The following is a 21,290-nucleotide window of genomic DNA, read 5'->3' on the forward strand; positions in this document are numbered from 1 at the left end:
TGCCATGCGCCCTGTATTGGCCAGGGATTGGCTCCAGCAGACCCCCAAGACCCTGTGTTAGGATATAGTGGGTTGGATAATGGATGGATGGATGGATGAATTTTTCGAGAAGATTTCATATTTTAGCCTGTAGACTGAACAGCCAGTATGTTTCTTGTGTACACCTAGATATCGTAGTGTATAGTTCCTTTAGGACACACTGCACAGGCCAGCCCAGCCAATGATTACTACTGCTTTCTTCAAACAACAGAAGAAGTTTGACAAATTAAAGGAGAAAATTCAGTCCATCTAGCTCAATGGTAAATGTTAAACAGCCTGTGGTCTTTGAAAATGAATGTCTATTCTATTCTATTCTATTCACTAATTTGATACTGAATGGCTCCACATTGTAGGGATAATTGGTTTGGAAGTGTGTTGTGAGAATTGTAATGCTTAAAATTGCAAGAGAAGTATGCTTTAATATTTACAATATACATTTCCTTATTCTGTTAATTACAAATATGTTCTGAGATTTTTCAGGTAAAGCAGCATGTTTTGAGGTGAGTGCTGGAGAGAGACGTGACGTGTGAGTATATGTGATGGTAATGACCCTATAGGCCTATAATAATGACTTCAAACTGGTTTATGCAATCTTGTGCATGGACCTTATCAAATACTGTGTCCCCTACCCGTTTAAAGTATGTTGTGATATAAAGCTAGCTTTAACCAATCAGAACTTCACCTATGGTGTTCTCATTATTTATTTATTTGTGAAAAGAGACGTGAATGGCTTACAAAGTTCCCTCAGCCAGCCATTATGTTGTAAAGTAGAAAAAAAAACTAACATTGTAATAAAACTCAACCTGTCTAATCATAGATTCTGTTAACATTTGTGTAGTGTGTGTGTGTTATCCCTGCAGTTGCTTTTACAGTATAATGAGACTACACCTGTAACATGCAAATACTTTGTCATCCTTCGTTTCCTTTCCTATACAGAGATATAGTAGAACCTATTGAATTTGACAAAGAAAAAAAGTAAGAGAATGCATGCTAAAATATTTAAATTAGATAGAGAAAAGAGTATTAATGTCTGTTTGTGCTACTTTTTTCTGAGTCAATGTGTGGCTACATCCAGGAAATTGAAACCATTTAATTAGAAAGCCACATTTGTTTTAATCAAGTTGGAAAAGACAAACTTGGTGAAGCTGTCAAACCTACAAAACAATCACTTGTGTTTTCTCAATTATGTGTAGTCTGAAGTGTGCCTGTGTTATTGATTTTATATAGCAAACGGTTTAACAAATTTCTTTAGAAAGTGGATATTTATGTTAGATTTTTTGGCTGTGGTGAGGAGTGTGACAGGAGTGGGGACAAGTTTAAGCTGGAACAAGGAGTACAACAATTCTAAACTTTGCAAAATACACAAGGGAGAGAAATTTCAGGGTGAAAGCACAAAAGTACTGAAGCACAAAACAAACTTCTTGTTCTACTAGGCCTCATCACTCAACTTCAGGTCCTTATCTGTCTGGTGAGATGGCTTAACTCCTTTTCTAAAGCACAGTGCTTCACAAGCGGAACCTTGTGCCATTGACATCCCAGAATCTCTTCTTACAAGTAGGGTTATACTGCAGCTCAGCCAGTCAGGCCTTTGCTCCATTTCACCTCCCAATTCCAAACTCACTGCTCTCCTGGCAGAGGTAAAGTGTATAACCCCCATTGACAGTCTGATACATAATGAATGACCAGTCACCCTTGTTGGCTCAGAACCTGCCTGCCTCCTAAAGCATATAGGAAGACCCCTCCTATTTCACATGATAGTCAGCTGCCACTTGACCATATTAGGGAAGTCTTCTGGTGTTCTACCCACTTCACATGCCCCCTCTTACTTTAGTGCCCCTGGCATATATATACTTCTGGGACATTCTACTGGGTATCTATGTCTTGTCACATCACACTAGAACTTAGAGAGGCTTTACAGTTGCCAGTATGGACTGACCTTTTAAAGGTACCCTACTACTAATGAGCTTCATTGGTCTTCATTGTAGAGGCTGGTGCTACTGGACTGTTAGGGGGACTTGTGGCTGTTGTGAGTCACCTTTTTCATGTGGGTGCTTCCCCTTACTAAAGCTGGGCAAGGGTTAATAAAATCTTTAACAACAAGGTAGTTTATTCCATGTGTTTACACTTCTCTGTGTAAAGAAATCCTTCCAAATGTTTGTGCAAAACTTACCCTAAACAAGTTTCCAACTGTGTCCCGGTGTTTTTGATGCACTCATTTTAAAGTACGTCTTGATGAACTGTAATAATTCCCTTCATAATTTTAAATGCTTCAATCATGTCTTTATATTTTGCTTAATCTGAAAGGCTAAGCTCTTTTAATCTTTCTTCTAAATTCATCCTCTGTGGCCCTGGAATCTGCCTAATTCCTCTTCTCTGGACCTTTTCTAGCACCTGTATGTTCTTTTTGTGCCTTGGAAACAAAACTGTACACAGTACTCCAGATGAGTATTCAATTTGCATGTTACTTGTTTTGTTCTGTTGTCTTTATCAATTTTATGACTTACATTAGATTGGAACACACATTTATGTAGAATTTTTTTTTTTTATCTAAAAAGTTAGCAAGCTTCCTACCACCATTGTCTGTCATAAAGCTGATTTGGCTTGAACACTCATGTCAGATGCTCAGTCATGGTTTTTATTTCTCTGCGTATTTCACACACAGAGGAAGTATTGTTTTCATGAAAAACACTGACTTTGGATTTTGAATGGAAAACAAACATGTTTTGACACCCCGTGAACATGTTTTGAATTTCGTTGTGTGTTTGGGTGTCAACAGTAAAAATTAGTGGACACTGCAAATTGACAATAAATGGACTGATTCTTACAAAATGTTGTGGACCATTTAAACTTGTTAGTCTTTAACAGCTGACTAGGCTTGGTGGTGAATTCTGACTACTCAGCCACGAACTTTGAAAAAAAATGTTTTAAGTCTGTTGCCAAGAACAGGCAAATCAGTGATTGGACGGTCACAACCTTTGCCCTATGCACTTAGGACTTTAAAAGAAAGACTTTTGTGAATCTTGAGTTTAATGCAAACCTCAAGCTTTGAGCTTTTAAAGTTCAAAAGTTTCCAATGCCATAGTTCCAGCTGGTAAACTTGTAATTTCAAAGAAATGTTGAGTAGATTGTATGTCTAATGAATTACCAGAATGTCTGTTTGTGTGGGGTACTTTTGTTTTGTTTTTGGGTTTATAATTTTTTTCCATACTACTCCAGGTTTTGAACTTGGCCATTTCAGATTTTGAGTTTGAGTGTCAAGCCCAAGACCATCTGAGCTATGTGATATAAGGTGTGGGGCTTCTATACCTTCTCTTGTAATTTTTTATATAAAGGAAAGGAGTTAATGCAAACGTTGCATAATGAATCATTCAAATTAGGTAAAAAAAAGTCCAAATATTGCATATTTTTTACTTTATTTAAAAAATTGCCTTTAATGTAGTCTAAAATATAGAAAATAAACTCAAGTGGTAAGATTAATATATTTTGGTAAATTCACACTGCACAGTTTCACAGCAGATGTTTTGGTTAAGTATGTTGCACACTGTAGAATATGAACTCTTTTGAGGCTGAATTAATTTTTTTCATCATGATTGTTGGCTGAAAACTGTCAGAAAAAACTTTTGTGAAAAATATAAACATCCATTTGTATTACTCAAATTGTGGGAAACATACAAGTACCAACTGTATGAACATGTGTCATTTTGAAGCATATGATACCATTGAAGGTATCCAAGATCATGCAATTATAAGTCATGCCATTTGAAAAAGGTGTGTTGTGTTGTGTTGTGTTGTGTTGTGTTGCTTTTCAGCAGCATTCTCATTATCACTTTCTTATGATAGCACAACATCTGACAACACACAAAACATCTTCTGCAGAGGATTTAGTTTGATAAGAGCAATTGCTGGAAAATGAATGGTGATTCAGATTTTTCTCATTTTTTTCCTATCTATTGAATAAAATTATTTATTTATTTGGCTTTTCTCAGTGTTTAGACTTCAGCCCTTTATTCCAACTTTTGTTGACACTTGACTTCTGTAATGAACTTCACAGGCAGCAGCAGTTTTAACCTCCTTGGCATTAACCATGAATGTGACTTTGGCTCAGAATTATATGCAATTCTGGTTAACCATGAGTCGCACTGGAGGCAGTATTTTAATGATCTGCAAAAGTAAATATATATATTTCTATTCTTTCTGCCACTTTATGGTAAATCTATAGAAACTCATCAATAAAATGAGTGGGGTGGAGGCACCAACAAAAAATTGCAACAAAAAGACATATAATCAATTTTAGAATGAACTGAAACTGAACCATTACTCAAATTGATAGTGATGACAAGGTGACAATTGTTCATCAGACACTGACACAGATAGTGAAACTGATGCATATGGCACTGTACAACTGAAGCCTGTGACGCTTCACTGTGGAACAACAGTAGCTGTGTGCAGTCAAGTTGAAGGACAATAAAACAAGTTTGCCCATAAGCACTGTTCACAATGTGGCAACAATTAGTGCTCGTGTCTGAGGAACTGTAGAAGTCACTAAGCCTTACACTGTGGTAGCCTACAGTAACACAAAGGGTCCATTGATCTTGCGTGTCAGGTACTGACCATCTCATATGCAAGCAATTGGATATATCATAAGAAAAGTGTGCAAAAAAACACACATCTACTAAATAAACAAGGATTGAGCTGGGAGAGCTTTTTGCCGTTTCTGCGGCGGAGGGAGAATGGGATAGGCTGCTTGTGCTTGTCGACATATTTACAAAACAAAAGACGCTGATGGAGAGGTGCAAACAAATTTAAAGTGTGCCAGGTTTACAAGTTTTTTCGTAGGCTTTGGTAATTCTAGTGTTAACACCAGAGTTTTAAGTTTTGAATTATTCACAAATTCTAACAGTAAAGAAGTGTATGATACTGTCCTTTCTACTGTCATAGTAATTATGTCACACATTACACACGTTCTTGCCTAGAAGCAACTTGGTAATGCTGTATTTAAAACAGCAAACAATGACGGCACTGATATTTAAAAAACGGCATTGTGGGAATATGCATTTCAAAATTAACATGTTCAAAAATGTTCTAAAAAGAAAAAAAAACAGGCCAGACCATTACATACCTTGACCTCTGAATCCAACAAAGTGTTAACTCCCATCATTTTTGGAGGCCAAGGGGCTGTAAAAAAAAAAAAATGAATAAAAATAAAACCCATATTCCAGATCACCATGATACCTTTTTTGTTGACACCAGCCTATTATTACAATATTATATGTTAATATTATAAATACTGTTGTCGTGAGACTGGGGAATTCCGAAGCACAGGTACCAAAACACTTTCCAAAGTTGCCCACTGGAGAAGGAAAGCACCATCAAAAACCCCAAGTAGAAACAAAACGGGTCTTGCAAAATTTTAATAAAATAAAATGTGTAGTTTCCAAAAGGTTCTGCAAAACACAAAGCTCTGAAGAGCACAAGGAATTGCATGAAAAGGCAAAGCAATCCACAGTGAACAAAGTCCCAAAACATTATCCAAAAATCGTGGTCATAAAACAGAGTAGAGACGCGAGAATTCAATAAACATAGTCCCCCCATACAGAAACCAAAATCATAGTCGAAAATGCAGAGCACAAGGTTGAAAAAATCCAGAGAATGCCAAAATGATTGCAAAAGTAAGGTATATAAAACACAAGAAAACTCCACTCCCTAGGGCATTTGTAGTGAAGCGCCAGAAATTATGGGAGGACCATTCCTGGTAGCAGTTGACAGGTGACCCTGCCCCTTGGGGACCACCCACAAAACACAAGCGCTATAACATAGGGTACGCTCTTTTCCTAAAAGATATATAGAAAAATGTACATTATAAACAAAAGAAACAAATACAATAAAATGATACAAAATTAAACACAGACAAAAAACACAATTGTGAGTAACAGCCAGGGGGAAATTGCTGGCTGAAACATGACAACTGTGATCAGAAATGTTCTGCATGCTAAAAAGTGGATTTGTTAGATGGCAATTCTTGTGAGGTTATTGAGATGACCTGTTACTGAGGTCCTAAGAGCACAAAGAAATTAAAGTCCCATTGCTTTGCATGCTATAAACCCACATTCTAAAATTTGAACGCCTAGTGCACCAAAAGTGTTGTGCTTCTCTTATGCCAGCTTTGTTTCAATTCAAAGTGCCAGACTCCCCAGCAAGGCTTAATCACTCCATTTCCCTAATCGTCATGAGGTGCCTCATTCAGGAATTAACCACTGAAGACCACTGTTACCAGAGCCAGGCCAGACATTCAAAAATACAGTATAACTTCACTTAACATCTAAGATACTACCTGAACAAATCGTGTTGTGTTGTAAATTAAACAGATGGGGAATACAAGACAGCAACAATAAATACAAAGGAGTCTGGGTTCATGGTTTAGTCTTGTGCTAATTCTATCTGCATAACAGTTGTTTAGAATTTAATATTTGTTTTTTGTATTTTCAGAAATAAATTCATAATGTTTTTTATAGCTCATGTTTTGCAGGGCTGAATATAAGCTGTGCAATGTCTCCACCTGGCAAGGTTGTGATGGCAGGGTCAGATTTCCATCTGAATTCCCACCCTGCAGTTTCCTTGTTTAGTGGTTGGAACAGAAGCAATTTATGCACATGTAAATGAGCTCTAACTATTCCTTTATGCCCAGATAATATGGTGCCATTGTCAGCTGTGGCCACTTAACAATATCTTGGCTCCAGCATGAGGCGTTTCAGTCTCCTAATTGCATGCAATAATGTCACAAAGACTTTGCAACTTCCAATTAATTCTACTCTCCTGCCGTGTATGAATTTCTCTCCAGCTTCACTGGAAGTGGCTCTAGATTTTTAATAATGCATTTCACTTTTCTTGACTATCCTCACTTGCATCTGTCCAATTTCCATATTGTTTAAATGGTATATTTCAAGTTCACTAAATAAGGAGAGAAACACAATGTCTTAATTATGTAATCAAAAGGCATCACACAGCTTTTGAGAACAAGGCTGCACTGAAAACCAGCAGAGATCTGAGGACTTGAGCTGGAGACATCACACTTGACATAGAAAAACACAACTTGTACAAATTGGATGCTGGGAAATTCAGAGCACTCAGTTGCTGCTTTTTCTTTTCACTCTGGCTCGGCACTGGCCCTCTTGTAACAATCCGAGCTCTGCTGCTTCCATGGGATTCATTTCGTGCAAAAGCCTTCACTTGACTGCTTGCTTTTTCAATTTGTTTTTATCAAGACACAAAAGCATATGTGAGTGTCAAGACTCAGCTGGCACACAAAATAAAAGTAATATGCTGGAAGCACTTGACGTGTCGCTGAGGCCTCCCAGTCAGCCGGAAGTCGGTGCCTGGTGTTAGTCACAAAAAAATAAATAAATAAATAGAAGATGCTAAAATTGGAGCACTTGCTCACCTGACTTTACAAAGTCAGATGTCTCTGTCTGATATATTTTAGCATTTCTGAATGATTAAAAAAAATGATGTAGACTAAAAAGAATCAACAAGGATAAATGCAGTATATAAGCAAACAGATTGTTTTGCTCAAGACAAATCCAAAGTAAGAAACACAACACTAAAAGTCAAATAATATATTTGTAATAAAGTATTAATGAAAATGGCATAAGGCTCTATGAATATTATTAGAAAAATGATTACTATAATGTTACCCACAAGAATATTCCTTCCTGCTCATGGCCCACATCACATGTATGAAAAACTATAGCATATGCATCCTGTAAATATGGAAGACAGTTGGCAAAGTAAGAAAAGCAAACAAATGCATAATGTCAGACACATCTAACTAGCTGTGAAACTTTTCTGTGGAATTACACTTTTAGGGCATCCTCTCACACAAGTCTGTCTTTTTGGTGTAAGCTGTTTTTCATGACAGCTCTGAAATTGAGACTGTGGTGAATTAGTAGATGGCTGTATAAAACAAAATCAATATGCTTGTGTGTTTTCTGAGGATCACTATCCAAGCTCTTTCCAGGTATGTGATATCACCCCTGGCAGAGAGGGGCCACTGCTGCTAACAATCTTCTTGTTTTCTTCCTCCATGGTCTCAAGAAACTGCCCAGTGAGGGCAACTGACCCTGCCCCCTCCCGATCCTGCAGCGTCAAAAGGACAACCGCCCGAAGGAGGTATCACTTATCATGGAGACGACCAAGGGAGCTCTGAGTTTGATGACTCGTCGGCAAAGCGGAATTAATCAGAAGCCACCCTGCTATGTAGTGATTGCCTTATTTGTTGTTTTCTTATACCATTAAGTGTTGTATTTTTGTTGAACATTGCTAGTAAATGAGGAAGGCCGTGTTGACACCCCAAAATATTCCATATTTGTTAAACCTAATATATATATATATATATATAATATAAAGGCAAAGTTGATTGACTTAGTCATTCATTAACAAACAATTTTCTCTTTAGTTTAAAAGTTGAAACTTGTCAAAATTGTACATCTAGGGTAGTAGGCATCCACTGAAGACTATTGATATATCTATAGTTAGGGGTAAATACGATAAAAAAATACCCCAAAGTTTCAAAAATGCTTTGACCGATTTGATTAAAATATGGTGATGATATAGAAAGAAAAAAATAACCACCCAGTGTTATTTTTATTTGTCTACACGTTTTTTATTTGTTGATATTTTTAATATTGTACTAGTACACATGTTCTGTGCTGCACTAAGGTTGGGCTTTTTTTACAAATCAAGGACTCTGCAGAACTGACTGATGGGCTAAGCACCACTAACCAATAGGGTAGACGGATGACTGAAAAAGGGGCAGTGTCCTGAACAGAAAAAAAAGATGTGATCATGTTTGGCGTGTACAGTTAGGTATAACATCGAAGGAGAATTTTTGGTGAAGCCCAACGATGATGCAAAGTTTACATGCTTAGCGAGCACACTATAAAACTCTAGTGAAGGTGTCAAGTGCTGTGACTGTGAGCATATGTGAAAAGTACAGGCGGAAGTGGTGTCCTCTGATCCAAGACAAAATAGGTGGGAGGCTTCAAAAAGCTTTTATTCAAGTAGACCAGGGCCTTTACTGGTCTGTTCAGCAGTGCCTCACCTTAACCCACCTAGGCCCCTAAGGCTCCAAAGTGCAAAAAGAGGCACAAATAAGTTACCTTCAAGGTAATCCACACCAAACAAGCCCTAATAAGTTAATCCAAAAATCTGGAATATCCAGAGCCGCCTCCTGGGGCTCTACTCACAAAGAATGGGGAGCATAACTACATTTAAAGAGACAGTACACAATTCCAACATTACATATGAAACAAACAAAAATATTAGACACAAAATAATAACAAAATTTAAAAAAAACAACAATAAAGTATAAAATAAACATAACTTTGAACATATACGTGACAGTTGTGTGCAGTTTGGCTTTGTAGCCAATGGTTTGAACCATAAAACTACAAAGTGTTAATTCAATTCTGATAACCCTCTTTGAGACCCTTTAGTAGCCGTTGTTCCTCATATAGAATTCTGCAAACAAATATTCCATATTGTATCTGCAAAACACTGTGGACTTTTGTTTGCTGTGAAAGGGCATTATATGACATTTACAGCTTTGGAAATATCCACCAATCTTGAATATTAAAGCTGTTTAATTCCAAGTTGTAACCTTAGATCGTCTAATCGTGGTCTGCTTATTATTCCAAGAGCTAAGCATAAAAGCAATGGTGACACAGCCTTTTGCTGTTGTGTGCCGACAATCTGGAGTACTGTACATTACCAGTAGAAATACTCCAGCCTAACACTGGAGATCATTTTCATAGCAATATTTTTGTTCTATTCCTAATAAACAAGATATGCATTGAATTATCATATTCTTCATGGATTTTCATTTATTTTAGTCCCTGCTTATGTCTGTTTTCTTTTCCAGTTTTTCCGTGCCACCACCAACTGATTAAAGTCCTTTGCAGCCACCTGTGATGTTTGAATGAGAGTGGATACCCCAACTGTCCATGAGATCCACTGTATTGAAGGTCTTTTGGCCTTGGAACCCTTGCAGATTTTTTTCCAGCTCAGCTGAGTTTGTTTTATAAGTGTGTATTGATTTGTGTTTGTGTGTAATTTATTCATTATTACTCTTATCTGATTTTATTTTTCTTTTCTTGTAACGTCTTCTTTGACATCTTGTAAAGCACTTTGAAGTACATCCTTTATATGAAAATGTGCTATAGAAATAAAAGTTGTTGTTGTTGATGTAGGGTCACCAGGTGCTTTCACCTAGGTGAAGACAGAAACCAACCATGGTGGAGTGCCAGTATGTTGCTGGGAGCTCTCATACACACAACATGTCTCACACCAAACTCATCTGTCAGCCAGTCATGTATTTTTGTAATAACTGTTTTATGTTATGACTACATTCTTTTGGTTGCATTATTTGTTTTTTAATGTTTTCAACTATTTTTGAATTGTATTTTTACATTTGGAAGTCTTTATTGTATTTATTTATGCAACATGATCGACATGTCATGTGTCTTGTGATCATTGTGCTTATGATCTCATCGCATGTCTGCTATAAATATGGCCACGATTCTAATTATAAACATTCCTTTGCTGGATAAAGACAAAAAAAAAACATTCATGTTTCTGACAGGTAGTTAGCTTCTTTCTAAGTAGGCCAAGTGCCAGGCTGATTTTGCGGTTCTTGAAACACTTTTTTGCCGTAGGCTTTGTTTCCTTTAGTTTGGTTGCCTATGTTGTCTTTGATTTGCCAGTTTTCTGACTTGAGTCTAACACTACTATTTGTGGTTCATGTTTACATCTCTTGGTCTTTTGTCTTCTCACAATAATCCCTGGAGACACAGGCTCATAATAGTTTAGTTGTTCCTATGTAAAGAGCCCACATAGTTTTAAGACATGAGTGTCAAAGATTCCTTTTAGAGGGGAAAAGCCATTGAGAGAAGTAAGCAGAAGTGTGAGTCGGTACACTGCAGCGGCAGACATGAGAATCTGTTTCAAGGACGAAACCCAGTGGAAGAACAAGACCTGACCTTTATGTAAATAAAAGAAGAGATGTTTTCAGCTCATTATAGATGTGGCTCATAAATTTTATTTCACCTGCAAATTTAAGAATTCCAAAAGACTGAAAATCATGTAAAAAATGACAAATATCTCAAAAAGAATTCAACCTATATGGCAAACAAATAGAATCGAAAGCTGAACAAGTGTAATGTCACTACCAGGCCATTACTGAGTGAGTGCTGCGCTGGTTCTGTCTGGTCATATAATGAGATCTAATTGATGGTGTTTTCCAGATTTGAGATTGAATGTAGCACATTCTGTAATTAGCCTTTTAAGTCGGAGTTCAGCATGTGACACCACTCTCTTGTATATTTATCATGTTGTGTTTCATAAATCTCATTTTCTTAAATATGAAGTATTGAATATGTGTCCATTGACATGACTTGATATAAGATGGCTTTTCTGATTATCTGGTAGGGGGACAGAGTCAACACATTTATTCCTAGTTTTATTTTCCCTTGCTTGCCGTTTAACTGATTATACAACTAATGTGTTGCAGAATGAATAAATGAGTGCCTCCCACATCATTAACTTGCCAGCTCATTCCGCTCTCATCTCCTTCCAAATTGAGGGGGTTCCTAGAAGATGATCCCTGAACATTATAATCAGTGTCAAAAAGTAGTTGGCAAAACTGTGGAAAGTTAAGGGAAAAAAGGCAACAAACTCTGAGGAACGACTCTTATTTCCTAATATAGAAAGTTCCTGCCAACATATTCTGGGAGGCAAATGCCAGATAACCGAGTCATTTTATAGATGTTCATTTGTTCATCTTAAAATGTGATTTAGTTTGTTTCAAATTACTGTAGAAAATGTTACTTATGGGAACTAGAATATTTGAAAGTAAAGTTATAAACAAGCATTGATCAGTAGCTATTATAGAGTGGTTACGTCGGATCTGTGAATGTCTGCAGTTTCTTCTCTCACAGTAGACATCTCGATTGTGGCCTTGAATACGTTCATCCCATTGACTAGACACCACACTTTCCACTCTTGCCAGCTTGTGTTGGTTTGGGCAGGAATCACTCAAGTCCTGACATCCTGTCTAACCAGCCCCTTCACTATAAATGTGCATTGGGCTCTGCTTCTCAGTGGCACTTGCTGTGTGGAATGTATTCAGGCAGTCAGAACCATAAACTGACTTTTTAAAGCCCACAGTGTGACCTAACAGCAAACAATGAAGTTGAAAGAAGGAAGTGCTGCCTTCCATTCTATCCCCTTGATCACTGAACATGATGTTCTCAAACCTTCTTCATCTGGTTTGGGGTCCAGGAGTCAGAGCCAAACCCAGCAGTACTTGGTGCAAGGCAGGAAGCAAAGGTGCCACTCATGCACACAAGGCAACTCCCATTTTGGATTTGGCAGGTAAGCATGTCTTTAAGGATGTGAAAGGAAAAACAGTTTACCAAATAAAGTCCATGTAGAAATGCAGAGAACTGTTAAACTCTATAAGGACAATTAATCAGAAACATACTTGTCCTTGTAGAGCACTGAAGGTGAATTAAATTTTCTGGTGATGTCAAACAAAATGAGTGGCCACATTAGAACCCTGATATTGGAGTGACTCAGTTTGATTAGCTAATCTGGCCTTGGTCTGTACAGTGTAACATTATTCTTTTTAAATTTTAAATTTAGTTCTTTAACTCTTTCAGGGCGGATGTCGACTTTTGTCGAAATTCAGTGATAGAGAGAGGTAATCAGCTGTAAACTGCAACATTTTAGTTGGACTGTCTGCAAGAAGGAAAGTTAGCTCCGTTTATTTGACCTCGATTCCCTTCGCATGCATAAGTAGTGAAGCGCAAACAACCTCTAAAATGGCATTGACATCTGGTGAGAGACCAAAGGGAATATGCAAAGCAAAATACTCTGTGGATGATATTTTGCATATTTTCACCGAATCGGACTAAGAGTTGTTGGATTCCAATTTTGATGCAAGTGATCTGGAGGTGGAGACCAAAAACAAAAGTGAGTTATCAGCATTAGCTGACCGGTCTCCAGCTGATCGCAGTATTGAACACATTTGTGCAGCTGATGTGCCTACAGCAATATTCACCTGGTAGGACAAAACCGATTGCATCGCACTGTGACTGCCTTGCAAAGACAAGCAACCAGCCTGCCCACCAAGTATTCTCGCTGGCCATCGAGCCAACCCATGCTGCAAGAGACACCCAACAGGCACCGACAGCAGTTGCAGTACACAACAACAGACATTTATTTTGATTTCTGTGCAACACCATTGCTATGTGTGCTTTTCGGAAAACAGTTTTTCTGAATATTTTTTAAATGTTCTTAGCAAAGTCCAATCTAGCCTTTCTATTCTTGAGGTTTATGAGTGGCTTGCACCTTGCAGTGCACCCTCTGTATTTACTTTCATGCAGTCTTCTCTTTATGGTAGACTGGGATATCGATACGCCTACCCCTTGGAGAGTGTTGTTCACTTGGTTGGCTGTTGTGAAGGGGTTTCTCTTCACCATGGAAATGATCCTGCGATCATCCACCACTGTTGTCTTCCGTGGACGTCCAGGTCTTTTTGCATTGCTGAGTTCACCAGTGCTTGCTTTCTTTCTCAGGATGTATCAAACTGTAGATTTTTCCACTTGTAATATTGTAGCAATTTCTTGGATGGGTTTTTTCTGTTTTTGCTGCTTAAGGATGGCTTCTTTCACCTGCATGGAGAGCTCCTTTGACCGCATGTTGTCTGTTCACAGCAAAATCTTCCACATGCAAGCACCACACCTCAAATCAACTTCAGGCCTTTTATCTGCTTAATTGATAATGACATAACAACGGACTTGCCCACACCTGCCCATGAAATAGCCTTTGAGTCAATTGTCCAATTACTTTTGAGCCCCTGAAATGAAGGAATTGTGTTAAAAAAATGCTTTAGTTGCCTCACATTTTAATGCAATTGTTTTGTTCACCCCACTGAATTAAAGCTGAAAGTCTGCACTTCAACTGCATCAGAGTTGTTCCATTTAAAATTCATTGTAGTAATGTACAGAACCAAAATTAGAAAAAAGTTGTCTCTCTGTCCAAATATTTATGGACCTAACTATACAATGCAGGAACTGTAATCAAAAGACCTGAACTACAACACATAACTATAGAGGATGAAGACAATGAAATTGTAACCTGCTTGTCTCTTCAGAATAGTGTCAGGGACACAATGCTAACAAAAGACACAAAGTACAACAGCACATACAGAATTCAGCTCTGAAACAATTACAATAAAATGTATTTTTATATAGCCCAAAATCACACAAGAAGTGCTTCAATGGGCTTTAACAGGCCCTGCCTCTTGATAGCCCCCCAGCCTTGACTCTCTAAGAAGACAAAGAAAAAGCTCCCAAAAAATACCCTTGTAGGGAAAAAATGGAAGAAACCTTGGGAAAGGCAATTCAAAGAGAGACCCCTTTCCAGGTAGTTTGGGCATGCAGCGAGTGTCAAAAAAAAAGGTAAATATGATATTATACACAGAACAAAACACAAATAATTCTCAATACAATGTAATAGTGCAATAGAAATATTATAAATACAGAGCAGATTTCAACAGTAGATGATATCACATAATACGATTTGGATTTGTTCAGAGTCCTGGAGACCTCAGCCATCAAGCTACCTCCCTCATTGGCTATTCCACAGCTGAGTCAGTGCTGGGCCAGCCAATCTGATGAAAGAACCCTTCTACCTGATGATTCCTGTGATCCTCCATCAGAGATAATTTAACCTTAGGCAGGCAATACAACTTGACAGGTGCGCAGTGGCACCAAGCGCCACATTTGAGTACCGAGAAGAGAAACAGAATAGGTGAGGGTTAGTAACAAATTATAATTATCATATTATTTAGGCCTATGTTTTAATGCTAATGACTAACAACAGAGATGCAGTCTGTACAGTTAATCAGCAGCTCAAGTCAAGGTATGCTAAACTGAAGTAATGAGTCTTCAGCCAGGATTTGAAAGCTGAGACCGAAGGAGCAAATCTTATAGTTGCAGGCAGATCATTCCACAGTTTTAGGGGCCCTGTAACTAAAAGCTCGACCTCCCACCTTTATTTTATTAATCATTGGAATCATAAGCAGACCAGCATCTTGAGATCTTAATGTATGTTCTGGTTTGTAAGTCATGATAAGTTCAGACAAGTAGGCCGGACCTTGGCCATTTAAGGCTTTATATGTTAAAAGGAAGATTTTGAAATCTGCCCTAAACTTAACCGGGAGCCAGTGTAAGGACTTAAGAACTGGAGTTATATGTTTGGATTTTCTTTTTCTTGTAATAATTCTTGCACCAGCATTTTGGATTAACTGGAAGCTGCATAAAAAACAGTTTGAACATCCAGTGAACACTGCATTGCAGTAGTCAATCCTACAAGAAATAAATGCATGAATTAATTTCTCAGAATCCTGTTTATTTAGAAAGCGCCTTAATTCCCCAACATTTTCAAGATGGAAGAAATAGGATTTAGACAACTTTGTAATGTGTGCTTTAAATGACATGCTAGAGTCAAAGATAACTCCTCAATTGCGGGCTGATTCAGTAAAATTACTGGTGATTCTAACTGAGTTAAATGATGACAAAATATTGTTGTGATCAGCGTCATTCCCTCCAATAATTAACATTTCTGTTTTATCAGTGTTTAAAGATAAGAAGCTCTCATCCATCCTCTCCTTTAATTCATTAACACAACTAATTAAAGACAAAATCAGAGAAACTTCATTTGGTCTAAAATAAAGGTATAACGGTGTCATCTGCATACGAGTGAAAATTAGCATTATGTTTTCTAATGATAGATCCCAGTGGAAGCATGTAAAGAGAAAACAGTAAAGGTCCCAGTACTGAGCCTTGTAGGACACCATATCTCAGGTCAGTGTATAATGATGGAGTACTGTCAGTACATTTCTGTACGTACTGGAATCGATTTGATAAATAGCAACTAAACCAGGCAAGGATGCTGCCTGTAAACCCAACATCACTTTCCAGCCTGTGCAGTAAAATAGAATGATCAATGGTGTCAACCACTGCGCTTAAGTCTAACAACATAATTACAGTGGAGTTTCCTTCATCAAAGGATATCAGAATGTCATTTATAACCCGCGTTAGTGCTGTTTCTGTACTATGACCTGTGCGGAAACCAGCCTGGAATTTCTCAAGTAGATTGTGATGTGTAAGGTGTGACTGAAGCTGATTGGCTGATACTTTTTTCAAGTATTTTAGAGAGAAAGGGTAAATTTGAAATGGGTGTATAATTATTGAACATATGTGGGTCTAGGTCTGACTTTTTAAGTAAAGGTTTGATGACTGACACTTTTAGTGCATCAGGTACTGTGCCATGCAATAATAAACTATTAATAATGTAAAGGCATAGGCAATATTTGTATAGGCAAGAAAATGTGTGATACTTGTTACTACGGCATTAGTATTTATGGACTGTATATAGGTACAAACAGATGTAACATGCTGGATTATCATAAAGACAGACCTCAGTATGTGTGTCTTGGGAACTGCACGTCTGACATTGTGGTCAGCAACACAGGAGCGCCACAAGGGACTGTACTTTCTCCGGTCCTGTTCAGCCTATATACATCGGACTTTCAATACAATTCGGAGTCCTGCTACGTGCAAAAGTTTGCTGATGACACTGCTATCGTGGGCTGCATCAGGAGTGGGCAGGAGGAGGAGTAGAGGGACCTAATCTATGAGTTTGTTAAATGGTGCGACTCAAACCACCTACACCTGAACACCAGCAAAACCAAGGAGGTGGTGGTGGATTTTAGGAGGCCCAGACCTCTCATGGACCCCGTGATCATCAGAGGTGACTGTGTGCAGATGGTGCAGACCTATAAATACCTGGGAGTGCAGCTGGATGATAAATTAGACTGGACTGCCAATACTGATGCTCTGTGTAAGACAGGACAGAGCCGGTTATACTTCCTTAGAAGGCTGGCGTCCTTCAACATCTGCAATAAGATGCTGCAGATGTTCTATCAGACGGTAGTGGCGAGTGCCCTCTTCTACGCGGTGGTGTGCTGGGGAGGCAGCATTAAGAAGAAAGACGCCTCACACCTGAACAAACTGGTGAGGAAGGCAGGCTCTATTGTTGGCATGGAGCTGGACAGTTTGACATCTGTGGCAGAGCGACGAGCGCTCAGCAGCCTCCTATCAATTATGGAAAATCCACTGCATCCACTAAACAGTGTCATCTCCAGACAGAAGAGCAGCTTCAGCAACAGACTGCTGTCACTGTCCTGCTCCACTGACAGACTGAGAAAATCGTTCCTCCCCCAAACTATGTGACTCTTCAATTCCACCCGGGGGGGGTAAACATTAACATTATACAAAGATATTGTCTGTTTTTTACCTGCATTATTATCAATATTTTAATTTAATATTGTTTTTTGTATCAGTAAGGTGCTGCTGGAGTAAATGAATTTCCCCTTGGGATTAATAAAGTATCTATCTATCTATCTATCTATCTATCTATCTATCTATCTATCTATCTATCTATCTATCTATCTATCTATCTATCTATCTATCTATCTAAAAAATAACAACACTAATAGTAGTCATAATATAAAAGAGTAAGTAGGATAACTGAAAAATTGACTAAAACTAGTACCGATTTTTCCTCAAAATGACGATGGGATGGTTTATTTTAACAATAGCTATGGTAAGGGCCAAAAGGCAACAGAGAGGGAAGAAAATAAAACTCCTGGAATATTAAACCTGGAGAAAGTAAACCTCTGGGCATCTACAGTCTTCTGTAGTCCTAGGAAACAAATTTTTGGGGACCTATTACAAATGACAATTCAGGCCCTCCGGGGCCTTCTGTATTTATTTTTTTTACTCTCCATCATGCCGTTGTAGAGCTCTGATAATTCTAGAGTGGCTGTAAAAATGGGGTCCATGTGTAGCCATGGGTGAGCCCACCTAAACATTGATTGCTTATAGGCCTACCCAATTAGTCCAAATAACAGTGAATCTGCTTTTTTTAGGTTTGTGTTTTTAAAATAACACCATATACCCTTAACCACATTTTGTTTAAATTATGTAGTGTGATTTGACAGTTTTCTTCACAATAGCAATTGGTTGCCTTGGTAATTGATGTTTAACCCATTTGTTGTGTCAGCCTGAGTTTCCTGACTCAAGGGTGTTCCTTTTTAATAGTTTTGCTATCTTTCATATGTTTTTCATGTTATTTTAAGGTTTCTGCTTTTCATCTTGTTCTCTTTATGATGTATTTACTTAATATTGTGATGATTGTTTTGTATTATGCTAATATTATTAAAACATTGACCACCATAGAGAAAATTGATAACTCTGTTCCTGGTGCAAATGTAAAATCGGGGTGTTATTTTAATATACTATTAAATGCATTTTGCTATGAGAAAAACTCACAACAATAATTTTCTCTAAAAAAATCTATTTGAGATTTAGTTGGCTCATGGAACAGAAAATTCTTTGCAGTTGTCTCGTGGAAAAACTAATGTGCATTCCAGCTGTGTGATAAATCAGCTCAATCAAACAAGTTAGAATTTGCACAATTTGTGTTGCAGTTTCCATTTGAACTTCAAAGTAGTGAAATGTTAATCGTTTAAAAATATTCAAGTGATTGTGCATATGTAAATTATTTTTGTTAAAAATGAATGTTATCCAAAATATGTCTAATAAGAAAAATCTACCTTAAAGTGAAATATTCTGCTCTGTAACACCAAGCCGATATCCCACTCTTATTTTCGATGCCCACTGTTCTCCTCCATTTACATGTGTTACAAACAGATATCTTCATATTTGGATCGAAAGACTTTTGGGAGATAACTCATTGGTGATGTCTGTCAATGGTTCTCCTAAGTTAACATGTATTTAGCAGTGAACATGCAAATAGTGATTTTACTTTTCGTCTGCCCTGTCTCCTGTATGTGGAGCTTAAGTAGGTGGGGCCACCTGATCATGCAGCTGGGTTACTGGCCCCAGCATGTATTTAATTGGAAATTGCTGTCTATAGGAAAATTTATTTTTCTTTATCTTTTAATATATATTTTCATATCAATATTTCTAGATATGTATATGGTCATATATTACTTTATATTAGTCATATATTATTTTTACAGGACAATGGGTTTCTGTCCAGATACACCTTAATGATGAATCTTGTTAAATTTGTTTTTCTTAACACTATGTGATAGCTGTAAATTTCCACTTTCTAAAAGCCAAATAATGGACCCTTGCCTCAAATTACGTATAGTTCCTTATCCCTGTTTATAAAAATCTCAGGAATGTCTTTGTCTGTTTAGTACAGATTACTGATATTGTCATACAGTGCTCTTGCAGATCTCCTAAAATAAAATAAACTTTTCAATGTGATAAAAGAATGTTTATTTAAAAAGAAATCTACAAAAAGTCACATTGCAGTTTCAACATTTTTTGGATTTGTGCTTTTATAACTCTCATGTGGATGTTTGCAGAAGAAAACTGTCGTATTTGGTGGAAACTCAACACAGGTAGGGGTTAGCCAATGAAAACAGAGGTAAGTTTCAAACTAAATGGCTACCTGTATATCTGTCATTAGCCTACAATGGTAATAAAATGAGCTGCCTCATATGTTTAGTTAGTGTTTCAAAACTTCCACATCAGCCAGACATTCATGTGGGTCAGCTCATACTGCTTTGGAAGATGAGGCAAATATTTCTAATAATGCAACATGAAACATGTTAATGGAGGCATTTAGTCACAAAGACACGCAGATAGCCAGACTGCTAAAACTAAACTCTTCATTAGAGAAATTGAAAAAGTTGAAAACTTTGGTTTCCTGTGGAACACCATAAGGATGGAACAAATGTGAGAAAAGGAAGGAGAGGTTTGGAGAATTAAAGCACCAGTAGCTTGTGGAATTTGAATTTAATTAATCCTTGAAATACTACCCTTCAGTAAAAGTTGCCATACAGCTAATATTTCATCCACAGCATTGATTTCAATTTTATTTTAGAGGTTCCATCAGGCAAATATGGTCATTATTTGAGGTTGTGAAATGATGTGATGGATCAAAAGGTCCTCCACAAAATGGTGTCCGAATCTCAGCTGCAGATCCAAAACATTTAACAAATCACTCTTTCAAACTCTCAAACGATCTTTAGTAAATACTTATTTGCTTTTGTTTTTTAACCATGATTTATTTCTTTCATTTTGTCCTTGATAACCATTTTTTTTGAACTCCTGATATTGACTCTCAAACACAATCTACTTGAAGGCATAAGCCCAAGAAAGAGAAAGAGTAGGCATTAATAATCAATGATAATTCTAACTGCGTAGCATGCAAACAACCTAGCTGTTCTAAGCAAACATGGATATGAACTAATTTCAGCATGTACTTGTCTTAACATGTTTTAAACAAGAGCTAGCAATATTCACAAAAAAGTCAAACAAAAAAAAGTGCATTTTTGAAAACTTTTTCAAATGCTTGCTTTTGAGGTAACTCTTGTGGTAAAATATTCCAAATTTTTGGTACATAAAAACAAAAAAACTATCTCTTCTGTCCTTTCATATGTCATTCTAAGTTATTGAGAAGGCCAGCACTTAAAGATCAGTGAGAACAATTTGGGGCACATAAAGACACACATTCTGACAAATAGGTGTTATGAATATTTTTAGGGTGGCATGGTGGCGCAGTGGGTAGCGCTGCTGCCTCGCAGTTAGAAGACCTGGGTTCGCTTTCCGGGTCCTCCCTGCGTGGAGTTTGCATGTTCTCCTTGTGTCTGCGTGGGTTTCCCCCCACAGTCCAAAGACATGCAGGTTAGGTGCATTGGTGACTCTAAATTGTCCCTAGTGTGTGCTTGGTGTGTGTGTGTGTGTGTGTGTGTGTGTGTGTGTGTGCCCTGCAGTGGGCAAGCGCCCTGCCCGGGATTTGTTCCTGCCTTGCGACCTGTGTTGGCTGGGATTGGCTCCAGCCGACCCACGTGACCCTGTGTTAGGATATAGCGGGTTGGATAATGGCTGGCTGACTTTATTTTTAATATTTTTTCTGGATTGAATTCACTTGTTTTGGGGGTTTTTGGAGTTACTGAATATGATTCCATTGTATATTTGTGAACTGTCCATTTCTTTTAAATTGTGTTAATTATTTGAATGTGTGTCAGCTGCCATGTTGATTTTTGTGATCTCTGCCATTTTAGGACTTCCGTTATTAGGGCAGCTGTC

The sequence above is a fragment of the Erpetoichthys calabaricus genome, chromosome 4, assembly GCF_900747795.2.
Source record: "Erpetoichthys calabaricus chromosome 4, fErpCal1.3, whole genome shotgun sequence".
NCBI classification, from domain to species: domain Eukaryota; kingdom Metazoa; phylum Chordata; class Cladistia; order Polypteriformes; family Polypteridae; genus Erpetoichthys; species Erpetoichthys calabaricus.